Here is a 21,564-nt window from a genome sequence, read left to right as displayed (position 1 = left end):
CTGAGGCCCCAATCTGGCGGGGAAAGGCACGGGTGCAGGCCGCCCCAAAGGGGCGGTTTGTAAACCACCAATGAAGATCTGATTGAACACCAATCTGCAAAACAGTTTCAAAGTGTAGTTTCAGATCGTCATTTGGTGGGTAGTGTACTCTTGAACCATGGTTTGTTGGATTGTATTGGTTCAGACATCACAAGGAATGGTGACTTGTTCGGAGGAGGTTTGCCCTTGCCTTCTTCTGAGGCTGAGAGAGTGTGAGTTGTCCAAGGTCACCCAGTGGGTTTCATGGCTCAGTGGGGATTCGAACCCTAGTCTCCAGAACTGTAGTCCAACGCTTACACCAAAAGAGACATAAGCTTCCAATTTCTTAGTCAGGGTCTTTCTTTCCTACATTTTCTCCTTTCTTCCAAGGAGAGAGAGAATAAATGCTTCTTGCATATTTCAGATCTTCCTTTTCATGTTTCCTGGCTTCGGGTTTGTTTGTTTTTTAAGTCCCTAATTATAATTTTTTGAACAAAACAAAACAGTGGGGCAACAGGATTGTCATGCCCAGGAAATACATAAAGATACTCAAATAGAAAGTACTTTGCTGTTTATTTAGAGTTTGTAAAAAAAAATATTACTGAGCCTGAAAATGGAGCATTTCAACAGCATTGCCAAATTGCGCAAAGGTTTTAATAAGCCTGTTTGCTTCTAATATATTTTTAAAGGCATTCTCTTGATCGCTTGAAGCCAACAGACCTAAGATCCTGCCTTGCTTGGTTTGCGTTCAGCAGCCCGTAATCGTCCGTGAAGCGAGGAGCTCAGAGATCACATCCGCTGATTCTTAAGGATGGAATACATTTTTGCCGCAACTTGCTCTAACATTTCCTTTGACTGCTAAATGTTGTTTTGGACATCGTAGAGTCACATCTCTGAATTACTTGCACACACACAAGCCCTGCCAATGCAAGCTGGATTTTCTGTTATTGCATCAATCTGATGGAAGGGTTGGGGCAAAAAAAAGAGGTTTCTGGATTGTATTTCTGCAGAGTTTTGAAATGGAAGGGTCAATTGGTGGCCTCCTATCTGCACCTCACCTTGACTTAGTAGAAATATTGCCTATTGTTTGGCTATTTGCTACACACTGCCAACTTATGCCATGCCGAAATGTCATGCAATGTTCATCGACATCCAAACTCCTGGGGTTCAAGATGAGGTGGAAATGTGCCATTTCTAAGATAGAAGTGTAGGGACCATTTTAGGTAAAAGTGGGGTATACGTACATGGGGACCTGTGCCTCTGTCTAAATAGATTGCAAAGGTTTCCCATAAACCTGGAAGTACCTGGAAGTGTTGTTAACTATTTGAACCAGTTTCAAATCACTCCATGCATTTTGTCATCTTGCAGTGTTGGGTTTCTTGAATTCACAGCACCATCCAGTGGCTGGTTGTTAGAATTTCCACCTCTGTAAAGATAAATCCTATCTTTTATTAGTTTAGAGAAGGGATTAGGACTTTGTGGACCGCTTAACCCCAAGCAAGGGCTTGCTTGTCCCAGCCTCCATGGCCATAGCAATGAGAGAAAGAGGGGCCAAGGACAAGAACAGGGAAAGGAGAGGAAGGGAAGTAGTGATGCCATTGAATGTTCACAAATAGTCTAACAGTTTTTCAGTGGTTCTCAAACTTTGGTCCTCCAGGTGTTTTGGACCTCAGCTCCCAGAAGCCCCACCCAGATTGGCCAATAGTCAGGAATTCTGGGTGCTAAAGTCCAAAATGTCTGGAAGACCAAAGTTAGGGAATCGCTAACTGGTGGTGTTGCATGCCCACGGAAGACCAGAACAAAAAGTGGGGTCTCTGTAAGAGAAGCAAAAGATCAGTTTAGAAGGAAAGGGAAGGGGAGAAGAATTCAGAGAGTGTAGCAGTTGTGCACTGCTGGCAGGAAGGAGAGAAAGAGAAAAAAGAAAGGGATAGAGACAGAGACGAGACAGAGGTAAAGGTAGAGGTAGAGGTGCAGGGAGATGGAGATGATGGAGACAGAAGTACAGGTAGAGATAGTGATAGACATGAGATAGAGGTAGAGGTAGAGGTGGAGATGGTAGAGATAGAGATAGAGATAGAAGGAGATGGCGGTAGATACAGAGACAGAGATAGAAGAATACGGAGGCAGAGGCAGAGATTATGACATAGGAAATTTCCCCCAGATCCTCGGTGGAAAATCCTGTTCATTAAAAGCTGTGGGAGAAGCCTAGGTTGTAAACGGGTTGCCTACTGCCAGGCATGGGAAAATGCTATAAGATCCATGTCTAATGGTTACAACCCACATGTAACCCGGCACAGATCCAGGGGAATTTTTCCATGCAATAATCGACAGAGACAGAGAGGCTGGCATATAGGACTCTCAGAGAAGCCATGAGCCAGGCCAGCAGGGAGATAGAAAAACATGTATAGGAAATAGCCATTGTTCACACGCATATACAGTCAGTCCTCCATATCTATGGCTTCATTATCCATAGATTCAACTACCCACAGCTTGGAAATATTCCAAAAATATATAAATTCTAAAATGCGGTTTGACACCACTTTAACTGCTGTGACTGTATTGTACAGGATCCTGGGATTTGTACATTGGTAAGATATTCAGTCTTGGCTGTCAGTGAGCTCTGGTTCCTTGCCAAACTACAAATCCCAGGATTCTGAAGAATAGAGTCATGGCAATTAAAGTGGTATCAAACAGCTTTAATTCTGCAGTGAGTTGAAATTGGCTGTCAGTGACCAGAAGCAAATTGCTGACTTCTGCGTGCATAAATTTCACTGTGGAAACCATTGGACATTTTTGGCCAAGGCAGAACAGCTGTATTCAGTTCAGTACTGTATTGTGGAAATGGAATTACATGTGCCATATGGAGTTGCGTGGTTGCACACTGCCCTTGGACATTCATGCAGACTGGTCATGAATGCATATGCACATTATGCAAGACTGCACATTGTTGTGCAGGCTCATTAGGTTACATGTTGGGTAAGACAATGTTGGAATTCACAAACAAAGAAGCATGGCACAACCTCCATTATATACCTCCATGAGCATAAAGTTACACTCCATTTCCTCCTTGAAGGATCTTGGTCAAGTTCAGGAGACACTCCCTGTTTTAAAAAAAGTCATAAACTATGGAAGAGAACCAGGCCCCACTGAATCACTAGAGGTCAGTGTTGTGTCTTAGAAGAACATAAGTTCAGTAGTCCCTCCACATTTGTGGCTTTGACTTCTGCGGCTTTGATTATTCACAGATTTCATTACTGTGTTCTCTAGGAATCTCTCAGTCCTCCAGTGTGACTCTTCTGGAATTTGACCATAGAGTCATGCTGGAGGATCAAGTGATTCCTAAAGAGAACACTTCTCTAGGCATCCTCCAGCACAATTCTATGGTCAAATTCCCATAGAGTTGCACCAGAGATTCCTCCAGAGATAATCTCTCAGGCTGGAAAAAAAATAGTGGTTTCTTATTTGTGTTTTTTTCCACTTTCATGGGTGTCCTGAGCCCTTAACTGTAGTGAATGTGGAGGGCCCACTGTAACTTGAACTACAACCAGTCTTTTAGCACATCATGTACTTATTCTATGATTCTAATATTTGAGATTCATTGAGTAGATCATTCAAATGTCAGGGATATAAGAAAGTAATATTTTTTAGCATCTAATTTCATTCTGATCCCACACATTTTCAACCATGTGAATTGTACATATATGCATGATGCTAAATATTATTCAGAGATATTGCAGAGTTAGTCTGGAATATCAGTATACAAAGGGATCTTGTAGCATCTTTGAGACTGACTGTTGAAAATTATTCCACAGGTTTTGGAAACTTCCTCAGATGCACCTGAAATTCTAACAAAATTTGTGTAGCTACAGACCAATTTGGGGGTGGATTTCTAGAAGAAGGGGGCTTTTTGGTGTCATAGGATGTTCACAAAGATTCTCACTCATGGCAAAGGGAGCATATGTCAACAGAAGGCCATCAACAAACAGGAGGGTCTCTGTGAAGGAAACAAAAGGTCAGTTTAGATGATAATAAGGAAGGAATACAGATAAGGTCTAAGTGATGTGTATTGTTTTGCCAAAGCCTCTCATCGTTTATTGCCTCATTAATGATATATTTATAAGGACCACTTCTCCTTCTCCTCCTTCTCCTTCTCTTCCTTCTTCTCATTTTACTCCTTCTCCTCTTCTTCCTTATTCCTCTGCTCCTCCTCTTCCTACTCTTCTTCCTCCTCCTCCTCCTCTTTTTCTTCTCATTCATAACTTTTGTTCTCTTGACCACACTCTCATGTTGCTTAGCCACATCTGCCCTGGTTCTCCTCGATGCAATGTTGGAGGGTATGCCTATTTAAGTGGATTGCAAATGCCTGTTGCATGCCAATTGGAAGCCAGGCATGCTTTACTGCGTGTGGTTCAAACATGTTTCTGTTGATTGCTGAATTTTCCCCGCTGGGCACAGTGGGAACTGTCTTTCCCCAAACAGGCAATGGGAATAGACTATGTGCCTTCCTTTTATGAGTGTCTTATGAAAGCCAGGATTTTCCAAGTGACTCATCCTTTCACACTAAGCTTCTCTCCCACCATCATGGATAAGGATGGGTAAAACAAGGAAGTCCTGGTGTGTTGAGTTCCCAGCTGTTAACAGTGGCTGGAAACCTGTTCAGAGAATCTTAGGCCTGATACAGACAGGCCAAAATAAAGCTGCTTCGAGTCACTTTGCAAGTAAGCTGTTTAAATGATACATGCATCCTAAGAGTCCAGAAGCTGCACCAAAGCCACGCTCCAGTCCTAAGGACTGGAGTGCAGCTTTGGTGCAGCTTCCACACTCTTAGTACACATGCATCATTGAAACACCTTAACTCCAAGATGACTTGAAGCAGCTTTATTTTGGCCTGTCTGTATAGGGCCTTTGAGTTGGAAGGGACTCCAAGAGCCCTCATATCCAATCCTTATCATGCAGGAATGCACAACTAAAGAATGGCCCTCCAACCTCTGTTTAAGGATCTCCAAAGAATGAGAACCCACTATTATCTGATGTAGTCCATTCTACTCTTGAAGAGCTCTTAAAGTCAAGTAGTTCTTTCTAATGCTTACATGGAATCTCTTTTGTTGTCATTCAAATCCATTGGTTCACATTCTAGTCACTGAACAGAGAACAAGCTTGCTCCATCCTCTACATGACATCCCTTCAGATATTAAATAATGGCTAGCACATCACCTTCCAATCTTATCTTTCTCCAGGTTGAACACACCCAGCTTTTAAGCCGTTCTTCTTATGTCTTGGTTTCCAGATGTTTGGTCATCTTGGTTGCCCTTCTCTGGATGCATTCCAGCTTGTCAATATCTTTCTTGAGCTGTGGTACCCAGAACTGGACACTGTATTCCAAGTGAGGACTGACCAAAGCAGAATAGAGTGACACTACCACTTTCATGGATCTGGACACTGTGAGTGTATCCAGAACGAAACTGGAGAAATAAAGCAGTTTGACACCACTTTAACTGCCATGATTCTATCTTACAGAAACCTGGGATTTATAGTTTGGTGAGGCATCAGAGTTCTCAGACAGACCCAGCTGCCAGTGCGACCCCCATATCAATGGGAAATAATCCCTGGACTTATAATAGCAAACCCTATTGAAATGAACTAATTCCAGCAGAGGTATAGATAACCTAGACTTACCTAGAGATAACACCTCTTTAAGAAGTTCTAGGTCCTCCAGTGCTACTCTATGTTCAACTTCCAGTGGAAGCAAAAAACAGAATAGTGCTGGAGGACCTATTGGATCTTTTCGCACATTTGGGGCCATTTTAGACCCAGGAAAAGCCTGGGAAGTCAAGGAACTAAGCTGGTAATGAAAGTGTTATGGAAAAAAAGCCTCTTTGGGGCTTAAAAAACAAATAAAAACTAGGTGATAACTGTCAGCCAGAGAATTTTCTCTTCAGCTGCCTGTTCCCCACCTAGATCCATAGGGAGAGAGGCAGGTAAGAAATAAATAAATAAATTTATTATTATTATTATTATTATTATTATTATTATTATTGGAGGGGCTTAAAAACTTGGCAAAAATGCCCTCACAGCCCCTAAAGGGCTTTGGGGATAAAAAGATGGGGATTTGTTTGGGGAAGAGGCATCCGGGTTCTCCTGGGGAAGTCCAATGCATCCTCCTAGCCCCCCTATAGTTGCGCTTTTGTTCTAGTTGAGTGCCTTCAAGTCATTTCCAACTTATGGTGACCTATCATGGGGTTTTCTTGCCAAGGTTTCTTCTAGGGCTGAGAGAGTGTGACTTGACTGGGGTCACCCAGTGGGTTTCATGGCCAACCCTGGTCTAAAGGGCATCAGTGCTGGGTTTCGGTGCCTTTTTTTAGTGCTCAGGTGATCTGTCAATTGACAGGCTCTAGAGAAGGAGTGGCTTCATTTCACTGACAACAAACTTCTCTCCAAGTTTGCACCACAGATTTAAATAAAAAAAACTAGGGAGGGAACCAGCGGTGAACACCAAGCAGCTGTTTCCAGGGAGAGTTTGACAGGTAATAATCCAGACTGATCTCCCCCCCCCCCCTCTGCTATAAATATCTCCCTCTTGAATAGAGAAAGAGGGAAGATGTTGCCTCGACCAGCTCCTCCTCCTTGCCAGGAGCAGACAACCTGAGTCTGGGTGCCATCCAGAATTCCTCCCAGTTGGTGGGAGTTTGGTTTACACTGGGAGGTATGGGCAGGTGAAATGCACCTCTTCTGCAAGCAAGAAGCAAGGAAGAGGATTCCTGGGAGATGCAAATATATTGTTGCATGATGGAAACTCTGCAGATGATGGCTGAAAGGACTCCGCAACCAATGCTCAGAGAAAGTCTATGCGCCAAGGAGGTTTATGGAGATGCTGGAGATCAATGCTCACCTATCCCTGGGGAAACTGCCAGCCCCCCAAGTTATTTTCAACACAGTCCCTCTTTACCTGCCTCTGGGTTAACAGAGTTCAGTGGTGTGGATTCTTCAAGCAGGGATGTGCCTTTGGAGAAGCCATCAGAGCTGCCAGATTTGAAAGGTGAGTTGGAACCTTTCTGTGCCAACTTGGGAAGAGTTGGACGACAACTCCCAGAATCCCCAACCAGCATGGCTGGGGATTCTGGGAGCTGGAATCCAAAAGAACATTTCCAAACTTGTTTGCGACATGAGGATTTTGGATGGTACCATACTTTGCGACACTAGTGACAGTCATTTCAGGAAAATAGACTGATTCCTGAACAATTTTGTATGTGTGTGGTAGCATTTCCCCTGCAACCTCAGTGGGATACGTGCAGGAAAGCTTTCCAATAGATTCTTCCCTTAGGAGATGAACTATGTTGCAACTGTTCTTTTATCGCAAGATCTTCCGCTTGGAAGGGAATCCCCCTAAAGTGTTCCTAAGAACATAGAAGTATCTTTTGTCATAGTTACTTGCCATCAAGTCAACTTTGACTTAGGATGACCCTCCGAATCAGAAACCTCCAAGAACCCTGGTCTTACAAACTCAGGGCAGCCATGGCTTCCTTGACGAATATCAACCTACTTGTAAGTAAGTGGAATGACAGAAGATTTATTGGGACTATCCCTACCAAATCAGAATGGATGGAGGTTCCAGTTTTTGCATTGCTTTTTAAATGTCCCAGTTTCTCTCTCTACCTCCCACTTTCCACCTTTATCCTTAGCTAATTGTTGGAAACTATGATCTTAGGGCTCTTTATGGTTGAACTGAACTTGGGCTGGTTTCAAAGAGAAACGGAATAGGGAAAGGGAAAGGCCACAACACAAGTGGGTTGGCTCCATCAAAGCATCCATGGCTGCCCTGTGTTTGCAATATCTGAAGATGACATCTGATGTTCAGGAGTCACTCTCTCTCACTCAGGTTAGCATAAGACAAAGCTATCCTGATGGCCAACAACAAATTGATGACTGTCCTTTGGGCACATGTGGTCTTTACCTAAGCAGGGTCCTCTCCATTGAGAACGTTTGCTCAGACTTGAGATCAGGTGCTGAAAGATGGTGGTTTTTAAATCGATTGGTGAACCCAGGAGTGGCTGGTAGTTTCCAGGTCACAGGGGTGATGAGTCTGTTCTGGGTTTTAAGACTGAACCTTAGGGTCTTGCTATTGCTATAAAGTCGTTCACCAAAGTATTGGACCCTAGCTCCAAAACATGTGTGTTTTGTGTGCCTTCAAGTCATTTCCAACCTATGGAAACCCTACGGCGAGCCTATCTTAGGCTTTTCTTGACATGTTTCATCAGAGAGGGTTTCCCATTGCCATACTCTGAGATTGAGAGAGTGTGACTTGCCCAAGGTCACCCAGTGGGTTTACATGGCCAAGCAGGGATTTGAACCCTGGTCTCCAGAGTCATAGTCCAACATTCAAACTACTATGCCATGCTGGCTCTGATCTCCAAAATACCCCCCCCCCCAATAACTCCTTTACAAACCAAGACTGAAACCAGGTGTAGACTTACTGCCTCCAGCTGCCCTGAAAAGAGATACAGGTTGAGCCTTCAAAACACCTGGTGTTTTGGATTTCAGATTTTGTTGGATTTTGGAATACCTGCCTTTGCATATATGCACATCATGAGATATCTTGGAGATGGGAGCCAAGTCCAAACGCAAAATTTATTTAATATATGTCTTATACGCCTATCCTTGAAGATAATTTTATACAATATTTTAAAATGATTTTTGTTCCTGAAACAACATTTGTGTACATTGAACCATCAGGAACCAAAGGCATCACTTTCTCAACCACCCATGAAAAAGGTTTTGGGTTCTGGAATATTTCAGATTTTGGAATTTTGGATAAGGGAAATTCAACCTGTAGTAATATTATTATGCATTTGTCTTTAGATGTCTTAAGCATCCTCTTCCCTTTGCAGAAGTATGAGAGGCTCTCTCTCCTATTCCCCAAATATATCACTTGAATCATGGCATGGATTTTGTAATGTCCATCTTCTAGATCATAATTTTTGATGCCTTTCCACACCTCCTCCAGGTTTCACTTCAGTCTCTCCTCAGAAACAATATGTGGGTGTAAGGGTCAAAATGCCTGTCCGTGAGTTGCTGCGGAAAATCCGGCTTTCCAAGGGGGTTGATGCTAAGGTAAGACCCAGGACCACATTCCTAATTGTCAAGATTGGCTTCTTGCCTGGAAAGGATGCTGCTGGCATCATCTGGCATCCTGTTAGCAAGTCGAATAGAAGATCATATTCAGTTGAACTTTGCTCAAGCAGAGTTTCAAAAGCTGCGCCATTGCACACATGGTGCCATTACACATTGCAAGCATGCATTTCACAATTGTCCCCACGGTCAGTTGCAGTTCACTAACATGCCATTGTCACACAACTCCGTGGGTGTAAATTTATACTATGCCTCCCAGATGTAGGAACTTAGCTGTTATTTTATGTTGTTGTTATTGTTGTGTGTCTTCAAGTCATTTCCACTATATAGTGACCCTAAAATGTACCTGTCATGGGATTTTCTGGGGCTAAGAGTGTGTGACTCGCTAAGCTCACCCAGTCGGTTTCCATGGCTGAGCCGGGAACCAAACCCTGATCTCCAAACCATAGTCCGTTGCTCAAACCATTGCATCATGCTGGCTATTAGTCAATGTTATTTTTATTTCTGCAGGAAATATCAGTGAAAGCAGGTACCAAGACTTCAGGAACAGCAGGTAAACAAACACTGTTTAAAGCACAAGGGATTGTGAGCAATGCAGGAGCCAGTAGTTATCCTGTAGTATCGCAAGGGATCTTAGGCTTTGTCCCTTGGATGCTTAATCTGTATCTGCAAGGCTGGAGAGATTCCCTGAAATGGCAGGAATCAAAGATTTTTTAGTGTTTGGCATGAATCCATGCCTCACACCATTTCACACATCCTCATGTCTCCCTTAGTCTCTCTCCAGCCTTGCAAATACAGTTCAGGTACATATTACGCTATATACATATCTGAAATTATTTTTAAAAGCCCAACTCCAAAATGCTTTGGTCCCAAGCATTTCAGATAAGGGATACTCAGCCCATATATAAATGAGCACATTTTTCTTTCTGTCTTCCCCACATTTGCACACGTACACATGACTTCTATCACACAGACACAAATGGGAAAATTTAAGCATCAAAAGGCTATCAAATGCCCAATGCACTATCTGCAATGTTTCCATGCAAAGTGTTGCAGTGTTGATAGAATTGCTGTTCTAAATTAAAAGTAATTGGACCCCAACTTCAAAGTTTAATAGGATCAAACATACAAATAAATTCTAAGCCAGCAGTTTTGTACAGAGCTCTCCCTTCAAAAAATGTTCTTGAAGAGTGGTGACTTTCTGATCACAAACAGAGCATCCCAGGAGAATAAAATCATAGAATCATAGAGTTGGAAGAGACCGCAAGGGCCATCCAGTCCAACCCCATTCTGCCATGCAGGAAATCCAAATCAAAGCATCCCCGACAGATGGCCATCCAGCCTCTGCTTAAAGAACTCCAAGGAGGGAGACTCCACTACACTCCGAGGGAAAGGACTTCATACATAACATGCTCTGAAACAACTCATTTGCCAACTTCTCATATGTGGGGTCAGTTGAGATTACAGAGTTTATGCCAAGAGTTGCTTAATAATTTTGTTTATTGCTTTTTTGTGTGTGTCCTTCTTCTCACGCAGAAAAAAAGAGAGCTTACTCAGAAAGGAGACATAAGCAAGTATGTGATGGTGGCGGGAAACAATTATTGCCATTTTGGAAGAAGTCGCATAAAAGGGCACAAAATTTTCTTTCTTTTTCTTTTTCAAGAATAGGCATCATACTCAAGCAGCCTTAAAAAGCATGGAGGAGCTGGACATCCTGGTTGAAGTGCTCCAGGAAGATTTAAATAAGAGCCAGACCAAGCTAGCATTGGAGTTATCAATGCCAGACGGCCAGGGGCCATCTCTAGAACATCCGCTTCCTTGGAAGGAAGGGATTAGAAACCCACCACCAGAAAATAGTTGGAGATCTATTCCGTTTCAACCACATTCCTCATCCCCATGTTCAGGTGCTTTATTGCATCCGTATGTTGATAACTGCCATGGATTTAATTGTGGAATGATGCAACGATCTCCAAATCCTAGCAACATCTTCCAAAATTCATGTGAGGAAAAAAGGTGTTGGCAGAGGGACAGTGCTGTTAGACATTTTGGGGAAAGTTTCCAAGGTTTTGCCAAAGACTATCCACCAAGGAGTGTTGGGTCTGAGTTTTTGGAAGATCACACCACTACCTTGAATGATGGACGGTTACAGAGGCCAAGTGCTGGATCATTTATAAGGCGGGATGCATTGGCCATATCTTTCTTCCAGTTTCAGCTCCACCGGGAAGAAACCCGGCTGAGGAACATCCCAGTGGAGAGGTTGCTTGCGCCAGATAATCATGGGAACAGGTAAGTCTTCTATGGGCTTGGTTTTGTTCCTCTCAATATCACACCATAAAAATATCTCATCTGCATAAGACTCAGTGTGGTGCCTCCTTGTACCACTGGAGTTCTGGATTCTGAACTTTAAAGGAACTATCCAAGCTGCTGGACTTATTTTACTGCACAGAAGACCTTTTCCCCCTTCTGTGCAGGTAACTGCTCAGAAAAATAATATTCCTGTGCAAAAACTATCTTTCTTTCTTTCTTTCTTTCTTTCTTTCTTTCTTTCTATTGCAACAGAATTTTTTTTTTCTGTGCAAGAAAGCTGCAGTGTTTTCTGTTCAAGAAGCAGCACTTTCTGCACAATATTTGTTCAGAGATAGTACCGTATTTTCTGTGCAGAAAATGTTGTTTCCTGCACAGAAAATGCTGTCTTCTGCACAAAACATCCATGTGCGAATTTTGTGTTAAGTATGTCCTAAACTGCGAAGATTCTCATCAATCCTCGATTCCATCAGGGTTTCTCAGAACTTGACAAACATGTTTTCTCTACCATTTTATTTGAATATTTTAAAATATTATTTCTAACACATCTAGTCTAGATCTGTTAGACTACAGTTTCCATCCAACTTTCCATCCAACCTCATGGGCTTTCATTGGAGGGGGCAGAATTCATATTTGGGACAGCAATGCCTCGTTTTGCATCCCTGTAATAAAACCTCTGTTCATTCCCAAATCCTGCCCTACACTCTCTTAACTTCTGCAGACAGCAGATAAACTCATGATGCTTCTCTGTGGTCCTTTCTCTGTATTTTTTTCAAGCAGAGAGGTTGTCAAGAAACATAAAGTCCCAAACAGCAAACAGCATTTCTGCAGAACTAGGGACAGGCCATCTTTGATAAGCCACTTCTGCGGAATGAGGTGTGTTTAAAAGGCAAATATTTGCCACCAACATGTGCAGCGAAAGGAAATCCCTCCTTCAGCTGGTATGAAAGGGAAGTGGTGGCAGGAAAGGTTTCTTTGATTTGGAGTGCTTGGCACCAGTTTTAACTGATGCACCAGTGACAGCTTTTATGGATAGAGATAACTTAGCCACAGTAGTCCATGCATTGGTGACCTCCTGATTAGACTACTGCAATGTGCTGTCTATGGGGCTGCCCTTGAAAATTGCTCAGAAGCTACTTTTGCTGGCTGTTGTGTGCCTTCAAGTCATTTCTGACTTACAGCAGCCCTAAGACGAACCTACCATGAGGCTTTCTTGGCAAGATTTGTTCAGAGGAGGCTTCAGTCTGAAGTATAAGGGAGCTATTCAAGCTTCAGAACCTCCTATCTCTCAAACCGGCTCAACCTATTGGATGGCACCCTTACAATTCAAACTAAAACCCAAAGTGGATTCACTACTCCACCGACCTGGAAGCCACTGGCTGACATTGTGTGTGGCTAGTTTCTCTTCCCTGAAGGTGTTTTAATTTTATTTATTTTTCCCTGTCTCATATATGTTAGATTTCACATCATTGGCAGGTTTTAATGTTGAACTGATTATGTCTAAAAAGTGCCATGTAAATTTGTGGCTCTATATAAATAAACATTATTAATAATAATAACAACAACAACTTGGCTGTCTTTAGGCACACTACATTGATCAGGGTGGGAGAGTCAGAGACACCATTTGTCACCTGTCCATGGGATCAAAATCTGTGGGCTGTGACTCATAAAACATCTATCTTATCTTCATAAGCATTTGAAATTTAATTTTTCATTTGGATAACAAAATCATGGGATTTGGTAACCTGCCTACAACTCCTGTCCTTTGTCCGTAACACAACGACTGGAGCATTTTGAAAACGCATGACGTCTCCTCTTTCTCCTCTATCCCCAGGCTTTTGCATGTGGCTGTGATGCATGGGAAGAGAGCCCTGGCCTATGCACTGGCATTGCGATTTGCACATCTGAACAAAATTGATGAAAAGGATGCAACTAAACAGGTAAAAGAACCCAGCCTGGTTTCCTAGTTACCCTTATTAAAGAAACAGCTTGCAAGGATTAGTAACAGAGCTGGAAAGGCAACTCCATACAACTCACATTTCCTCTCTCCTTTTGTTCACATTTTAAAGACTGCTCTGCACATAGCAGCTCGAAACAACTACCATCTTATTGTTGGCGATTTGGCTGCCCTGGGAGCCAACATCAACGCAAGGGACATCTCTAGGAAGACCCCATTGCACCTTTGTGCAGAGAAGGGTTACCTGGCAGTCTTGGAGGTAAGCAGACCTATAACAAAGGCCTGGTTGGGATCTATGCCCTTGTCCATAGTCTCTTCTCCACCAAATCAGCCAAATATACTCTTCACCAGTACCCATTTCACAGGGCCAGTCTTCTTTAAACCTCCTCCATCCCACATTTTCCGCTTCGTTGGAAATGTCACTGATTTTGAGTCTGGTGCAAGTGCTGAGATCAAATGGTCACAAAGAGGGATCTCATACCTTCCAACAGTCCTGATTTGGTAGAAACAGTCCCAAATAATCCTATATTGTCTTCCTTTTCAGCAGCTTTTAAAATGTCTCCTCCTGCTGTCCTCAACTTACTTCAGTTATTGCATATTCAGATCCAAGTGCAAAAGTAGTTTGCTCTCAACTCAATGAAAGAAGAGGAGAGAAGGAGCTGGAATGTTGTCCTTCCCTGCAGACTCAGGCAAAAGCAAACTGAGACAAATGCACTCTATGGAAGAGGATTCGAAGTACCTCACAACACTACAAATCCCAAGATTGCATAGTGTTGAAGGGCTATAACTGTAGAGTATGAGAAATGTATTCCTGAAGTAAAAACTGGGTATCTTTGCTTCTATATCAGAAATGGCAATCCCTTGGCTCTTGAAATTTATTGGCCTACAACTCCCATCATCCCCATCCAGCATGGCAAGTCAATGTAGGTGTTGCTTGAAGACCTGCTGACCAGGGGATGTTGGGAGTTGCCATTCCAAATGATAAAAACCCAAGAACTTTTGCAACCGCCGTGGAAAGACTATACTGTATGCCATTCGGATATCCAGATTCTCAATAAGGGTAACTTTAGGTTTCGGTGTGACGAACGTCGGTTCAAGATGGGAATCACTGTGGCCCCAAGATGGAAAGACATATATTGCAGTCATCTCTCTCCCTGAGTCACTTTCTCCCTCTCATTCTCAATCTCCCTCTTCTGTTTCAATGACAGGTCTTGAAAAAGTGTCAGCAAAGTGGCAACTGCGTCCAAGTGGATGCAACTGACCATCAAGGTAGGTTAAAAAGGGGTTATGGTAACCTGGAGCTATACAGAAATTGAAAAAAAATGAGACCCATTTTGGGTTCCCAGATCTGTGAGCCTGGTCCTGAATCTTAACCATGCACAACTATGCAGCATGTCCATTGACACGCAACTACTTGGCAGCCTGTGCATCTCTCTGTTTCTGCAATCTTGAACTGAATATCACAATGAATCCCCTAAAAGGTCTCTCTGCATCGAATGAAATAAAGCATTTTCCTTCCCAGTTTAACCTCAATAACTAGCCTTTTTTTGTGCCTTTTGTGCCCAGGATTAACACCCTTACAAGGTGCAGCACTTGCTCACGCCACCCTTGTGAAGGACTTGGAAAACCAGGACCTCTCCCCTGAAATTCGGAAAGCCCTGACCTTGTGTAAGGATCAGGTTTTGGGAGGCATCCACTGTTTGATGGAAATGGGAGCTGACCCATGGGTCCAGGTAAGTTTCCAGTCTCAAATGGAGGCATGTGTTGGTTTTGTAAGACAACAAAGCTCTGCTTTCTGCCATGCACCACCTTAGCTGTAGAGTCGGCATGGTATAAGGATTTGTCAAACTAGTAGGCTGGGATACTAAGGTTTGAATCCTTGCTCAGCCATGGAAGTTTACTGGTTGACATTGGGAAATATTTATACCACAACATGGGTTTTGAAAGGTCTGTAGAAATTGAAAGAGCTTTACCTGCCAGTAAACAGATCATGGCTATGATGACTTGAGGGTTCTGGGAGTTGCAGGTTTTCCAGCTCTCACTGTTCCCAAATGGGTGAGTGAGCTCCAGCAAGAGCCATGTATGATGTCCAGGTGAGTCAAGCATTGTTTTATTGTCCACGTATATATCATGGGTTTTGCTGCAATCTGCTTTGGCTGTCATCTGTATGCAAAAGCAGCCTATAAAAATTGAGTGACTCCCACAATGATGCCTGTTCTTTTCTGCTCTCACAGGTTACAAAATCATCTGATCAAGCGTCGTGTTATTTTGCAAAGGTGCATGAAGATAAGGAGCTGATGAGTCTTTTCCAAATTTTCAGACCCAGATGGCCAGAGGTAACTGAATTCAGCTGCTATAAAAAGACAGCACTTAGACTGCACAATTCCTGTATCCAGACTATATGATTATAGCACTATGCTTCCATTTGAAATGCCATGGATCCATCCTGGGATGTATAATTTAGGGACGTATTAGAGCTCTCTGTCTGAGAATTATAAATACTCTTTCCTCAACTACAAATCCCAGGCTCTCATAAGATGTTGCCATGGCAGTTGAAGTGGAGTTGTAGTCCAATAACTGTGTAGTATGAAAGGGTCCTTGGGTACTTTAACTTTCTATATTCTTTATTTTGATGGTTATTAATGCTTTATAAGAGAGAGAGGGAAGCCAAAAGGAACGAAATGCAGATTCTAATATGCATCACAGCACTCTCATCCATAATATTATTACTAACATGATCAATATTAATAATACAAATTTTATGCAAGCTAAAGAACAGTCAAAGCCATTTCTATTAGTCTTCTCGGAAATCTGGCACCTTCCATAGCTAAGCTTTCTCCCACAAACAGGGTTGCAAAGAAAAATCCTGAAATGTGAACATTTTCTCAGCAGGGTGTCCATAGTGTCCCAAGTAGGAGCATCATCCCTTGACTATTTTATCCTTACATGGGAGGATGAATTCTTGCTAGTCTATTACTCTTCCCAGTGGGGTTTGCTGGCTGTCAGGAAACTCATTGTCCGACCTGGGAATGAACATTGCAAATATTCTTTCCTCCTTTGCAGTCAGGACGCCTTTTTCACTGAGGATGAGAACATCTGCAAAAATTCTTTCCCTCCTCCTTTTACCTTCAGGTTTATAGACAGACATCCTCTACTAGCCTTTGCTACGCTAAATGCGGAAATGCTATCAGTAATTCCAGCCACATGTGAGACAATCTTTCTCACTTTTGGTCTTCTTGTTGTAACCCTAGTTAGCTGCCTGCTTTCAAAAACATGTCCAGGCCATGAATATATACTTAAATAAAATGAATGTCAATCTGTTGCCTTTGGGTTACACTTTAAAAATTCAAATCCATCCTAATAAAGTGGCTCCAGGGCATTGGGAAATAAGAACGTTGGATTTGGGGATGTTTGCGAGATGTCAGCTTGTGTATAGACCTATCCTAGACAGCAAACACTTACGATTGCCTTAAACCCTTTCCCCAAAAAATTGATGCAGGACTTTGACTCACTCCATGGAAGAGACACAGGAGCCCTTCAATACTTACAAGCAGAATCGGTAGAGTCACCTACAGTTTCATTTTCAAGCATCTTGGGACATTTCTTTGAAAGTGCCATGTAAACAGGAGAATCTGTGCAAGCCAAGCGATCATGGAGTTCCTACAATATGGACATAATATATCCAATGTGCTTTGGTAGGCCGATATTGCATAATGGGCAATCAAAAGACCATAGAAGGTAGCCATGGACTTGGAGAAGACCAAAAGCTCATCTCAGCCAAACTGTCGATGCATATTTTAAAACCACAACAACTTAAGCACCAAAATAGACGTCTTTGAACTTGTCCAGGCTTGGGTTCTGCTGGAAACATGTTCTCAGAGAGAACTTAGCAAGAAGCCTTCTGAATTTTATAGACTGAATTTTGATCAGACGCTATGGATCAAATACAAGTCAAGCGAAAATGGATATAGCCCCAGTGGTGGCTTCCAAAACATTCAACATCTAGAATCCATGCAAGTTGGTGGATTCTGGCATTTGTCCTTTTTGTTATGTGCTGGCAACTTGGCTTTGACTGATCACAAACCTATGAATGAGAGACTTATGTGTGAGTGTGTTTGTGTGTGAAATTGCACACATATTTTTTTCACGCCATTGATTTGCTCCAGTGTGAAGAATCCTCCATCCTCTGGAGTCAGGCAATAGAGCTAAAGGCAACTGGAGAGGGTTAAAAGTGATTTAAGAGAAGCAGCGTTTCCCATGGAACTCGCACACATTTCCTTTTGTCTCTTACTGGTCAAACTGGTTTTTTTGTGGGGAGGAGGTGAAAAAAATTACAAAGTCCCAGCAAATCTGCTGTTTTACCAAAGTGAGATGGAAGACAGCATCCTGGGGCAACAATCTCTCCTCTGTATTACCTTCTCAGCATCAAACCAAGCATGATGTTGGAAACATACTTAGGTACATCACATTTTCCTCTTCTCATATCTTGATGCAGATGCAAATGCCTTTGCTGCTTGATCAGAGCTTGAAAAAAAATTCTTTTTGGAACTGCAACTCCCAGAATCCCCAATGTGCCTAGACATCCACAAAACTGGCTGGAGATTCTGGCCATTGTAGTCAATTTTTGTAAACTTGATTGCAAAGGTGGCTGGTGACTGCTGGGCGAGTGGAATGGTGAATCCACTCCAAGTTTCAATGCAAACTTTGAAGGAGCTATCCAAGGGCCTGAATGCTATGTCCAAAATAGGTTTTGTGCCCTGGGCCTTATTCCCACTTACAAAAAAAATCAATGTGCAATATGAATCGATGGATCGGTTTGGCAGCAGAGCATATTTTTCCCTATAAAATAACCCACTTGTGATTCATATTGACGAATGAATCAATTCAAAATGGACCCACTCCAGCTGGCCAAAGGGCAAATTTAAATTGATTCCTATCCACATCTGGTTCACACTTGCACAGAATTGATTTATCCAAAAAGATGTGGGAAAAATCAGTGTCAAAAAGACACGGGTGAAATGGGTCTAGCACATGGCTCCCCTCTTCGAATCGCTTCAGCAAATCGGCTCAAGTGGAAACCAGGGTCATTTGAACTGGTTCAAACCAATTTGTGATCCGGTTTAAAAAGTAGTGCGAATCAGGCCCTGGATAACTTTTTTAATGTTCAGGCTAAAACCCAAAGCAGGTTCACTGTCTCAAATGAAAGCTATGAGCTGCCATTACTTGACTCAATGCCCTCTCTCTCTCTCAATCTCATTAACTTCCTTCCTTCCTTCCTTTCCCTCTCGTTCTCTCTGCCCCTCCTCTATGTATCCACACTGCAAAATTATATCAGTTTGATCCCACTGTAAATGGCACGACTCCATCTGATGGACTCTTGGGATTTATAGTTTGGTGAGGTACATCCACTCCCTCTAAATTAAACCATTAGGTTCAATGTGCCTCATGAAACCACCAATCTCCATCAATGGGCTGGAGCCAAGATTAGTTAACAGGGTATCAAACTGCTACAATTGGGTCGTGTGGATACCCCTGTCTTTCTCTGAAACAGCCTTGTTGACAGCTTTGGGTCCAATTTGGCATTGATTCCTTTGTTTATGTGTGTGCATAAACTTTGATTGTGAAGCAGCTGGTTTCCGTGAAACTTCCTTGGTTGCTACATTGTGGAGCAATATCTTTCTATTAACTTTTGAGTTTGATTTAAACGGCTAATAGCTTATCAGACTCTCAATAACTGTGTACAGTTCTCACTTAAATTAATGGGAAGGGTGTCTTGTTGATGATCAAGTGTTGTGCATAATGACAGGATGAATCTAATGAATGGCAAATATTTAAAAATGGAATTTGAGTTTGATATCTCCAAAGGGTTTTCTATGCTTGTAGATAATTTATCATTTGAACTTCTTCGCTCACCAAATAGTGCTGCTGTGCTTAAAGACTCGAACAGATACTTTGCTAAAAAGTGTGCGTTGTTCGAGAAATAGCGATAAAGCACCCTTATTCTTGCAGAAATCGTGCAATATTTGCATTCCTTAAAACAAAGAAAAGTAGCTCAGGATTTCAAGATAAGTGTGATTTTACAAAATCAGGCACATACAATGAAGTCATATATTAAAAGCTGAATATACCTTGGAAAGAAATTAATTAAAGAACTCATCGATGTGTTCTTTTGGATTAATCTAAACCTTGTGAAATGTAACAGATTTTTGCGGTACTTGTAAATCAAGAATATGAGCGCACTCGTTTCCTCTATCATTCACCTTCAATAAACATTTATAGTTTTCAACATTTGGCCTGGCTTTTGTTTATCGGCAAGGAATGTGAAAGATAGCTGAAAGGCACTGGAGGGCTCCCAGCGGATTTCAAGATCCATAGATGTTCAAGGCCCATTAAATGCAATGGCATAGTAAAATGGTGTCCCTTATACAAAACGGCAAAATCAAGGTTTGCATTATGGAACTTTTTAAAGAATACATATTTTCAAGCTGTGGATGCTTGAATCCATGGATAAAAAATCAGCGGATACGGACAATTGATTGATTGATTGAAATTTTATTTCTATACCGCCGTTCCCACGATCACGGCGGTTTACAACCATACAAAAAATACAAGACCGAATTAAAGAGAACAAATTTAACAATGAAAAAATACCCCAATAAAACCAGACATAACTATACATCGTTAAAATCCATCATAAATCAGTTAAAAATTACTAATCAATCTAAAAATACAATACAATACACGATACACAGGGGAGAACCAATCAGGACATGTGCGGGAAGGCTTGGCAAAATAATGAGTCTTCATCGTTCTTCTTGAACGACTCCAGGGAGGGCTAAGCGGAGCTCCTCAGGGAGAGCGTTCCAAGATTGCGGGGCCACAGCAGAAAATGCCCTTTGCGCCGTTAGTACGAATCTGTCTTGGGAAGCTCAGAAGATTTTCCCCACCAGACCTGAGTGTGGCGGGGCGGATTGTATGGGAGAGACTGTCCTCCAAGTACTCTGGGCCCAGCCATTTAGGGCTTTATAGGTAGCAACCAACACCTGGTATTGGGCCCGGAAGCGGATTGGCAGCCAATGCAGATCTTTCAATATCGGTGTTATGTGGCTGGCCTGGAGCTACCAGTGACCAGCCTAGCCCATATTTTGAACCAACTGCAGCTTCCAAGCTTGGTAAAAGGGTTGCCCCATGTAGAGCGCATTACAGAAATCAAGTCGAGAGGTTACCAGTGCATGCACCAGTGTTCAAGGTCACCCCGGTCGAGGTAGGGACGCGCTGGCGTACAGCCAACCGATAACAGGTGCTTCTGACTGTCGCATCCACCTGAGGAGTCAGGTGGAGCGACGAGTCAAGAAGCACCCCCAAACTGCGAACTGAGTCCTTCACAGGGAGCGTGACCCGTTCAGGACAGGTGGACAAACCTCCTTCCAGGACGGGAGAACCATCACAAGCACTTCCGTTTTCTCTGGATTCAGGCTGAGTCTGTTTTCCTCATCCAGCCCATTACCGACTCCAGACAGGCATTGAGTGGAGAGATGCCATCCCTAGTCACTGCATCAGTCGGAGACACAGAGAAAACTATCTGGGTGTCATCAGCGTACTGATAAACCCGCCCCCGTGTCTCCGGATGATCTCTCCCAGCGGCTTCATGTAAATTTTAAATAGCATAGGGGACAAAATCGCTCCCTGAGGGACCCCAGATGTAAGGGACCTCTTGTCAGAGCGACAGTCCCCCAGTCCACCATCTGGAATCACCCGAGAGGTAGGAACGGAACCACTGCAGAGCAGTGCCCCTGATACCCAACTCCCCCAGGCGATCCAGAAGGATACCAGGTCGATGGTACAAGGCCGCAAGAGATGTCCAAGAGCACTACAGGGACACGCTACCCCTGTCCATGCCCAGACGGAGATCATCGACTAAGGCGACCATGGCAGTCTCAACCCCATAGCCCCCCGGACTATGAAATTGAAACTGTACTGCAAAGATTCCTGGAACTGGATTCTTTGGGTGTTGTCTGCGAAACTGTTTTCCAAGAATGGCCAATTCCTTCTTCACTTTGGGAGGAGTGTGGGCTTTGAAATGCAAACTGAAACAGCCTCTCCCATAAATCCATAATGAGGCAACAAATACAGGGTGTTCCATTGGGGATGGTTCTTTT

The 21,564-nt window shown here is 42.8% G+C and overlaps 1 long non-coding RNA gene across 1 annotated transcript; it reads left to right on the top strand.

The window, feature by feature from the left end:
• Positions 1-9,604: 9,604 nt before the first annotated feature.
• On the top strand, positions 9,605-10,831 carry LOC121934230. The gene is made up of 3 exons (XR_006104594.1): positions 9,605-9,697; positions 10,681-10,718; positions 10,813-10,831. It is a non-coding gene; the product is annotated as an uncharacterized LOC121934230 (long non-coding RNA).
• Positions 10,832-21,564: the final 10,733 nt, after the last annotated feature.

The sequence above is a fragment of the Sceloporus undulatus genome, chromosome 6 (genome assembly GCF_019175285.1).
Source record: "Sceloporus undulatus isolate JIND9_A2432 ecotype Alabama chromosome 6, SceUnd_v1.1, whole genome shotgun sequence".
Taxonomy (NCBI): domain Eukaryota; kingdom Metazoa; phylum Chordata; class Lepidosauria; order Squamata; family Phrynosomatidae; genus Sceloporus; species Sceloporus undulatus.
The sequence above is the reverse complement of the archived record's forward strand: the minus strand, read 5'-3'. Positions and strand labels throughout refer to the sequence as shown.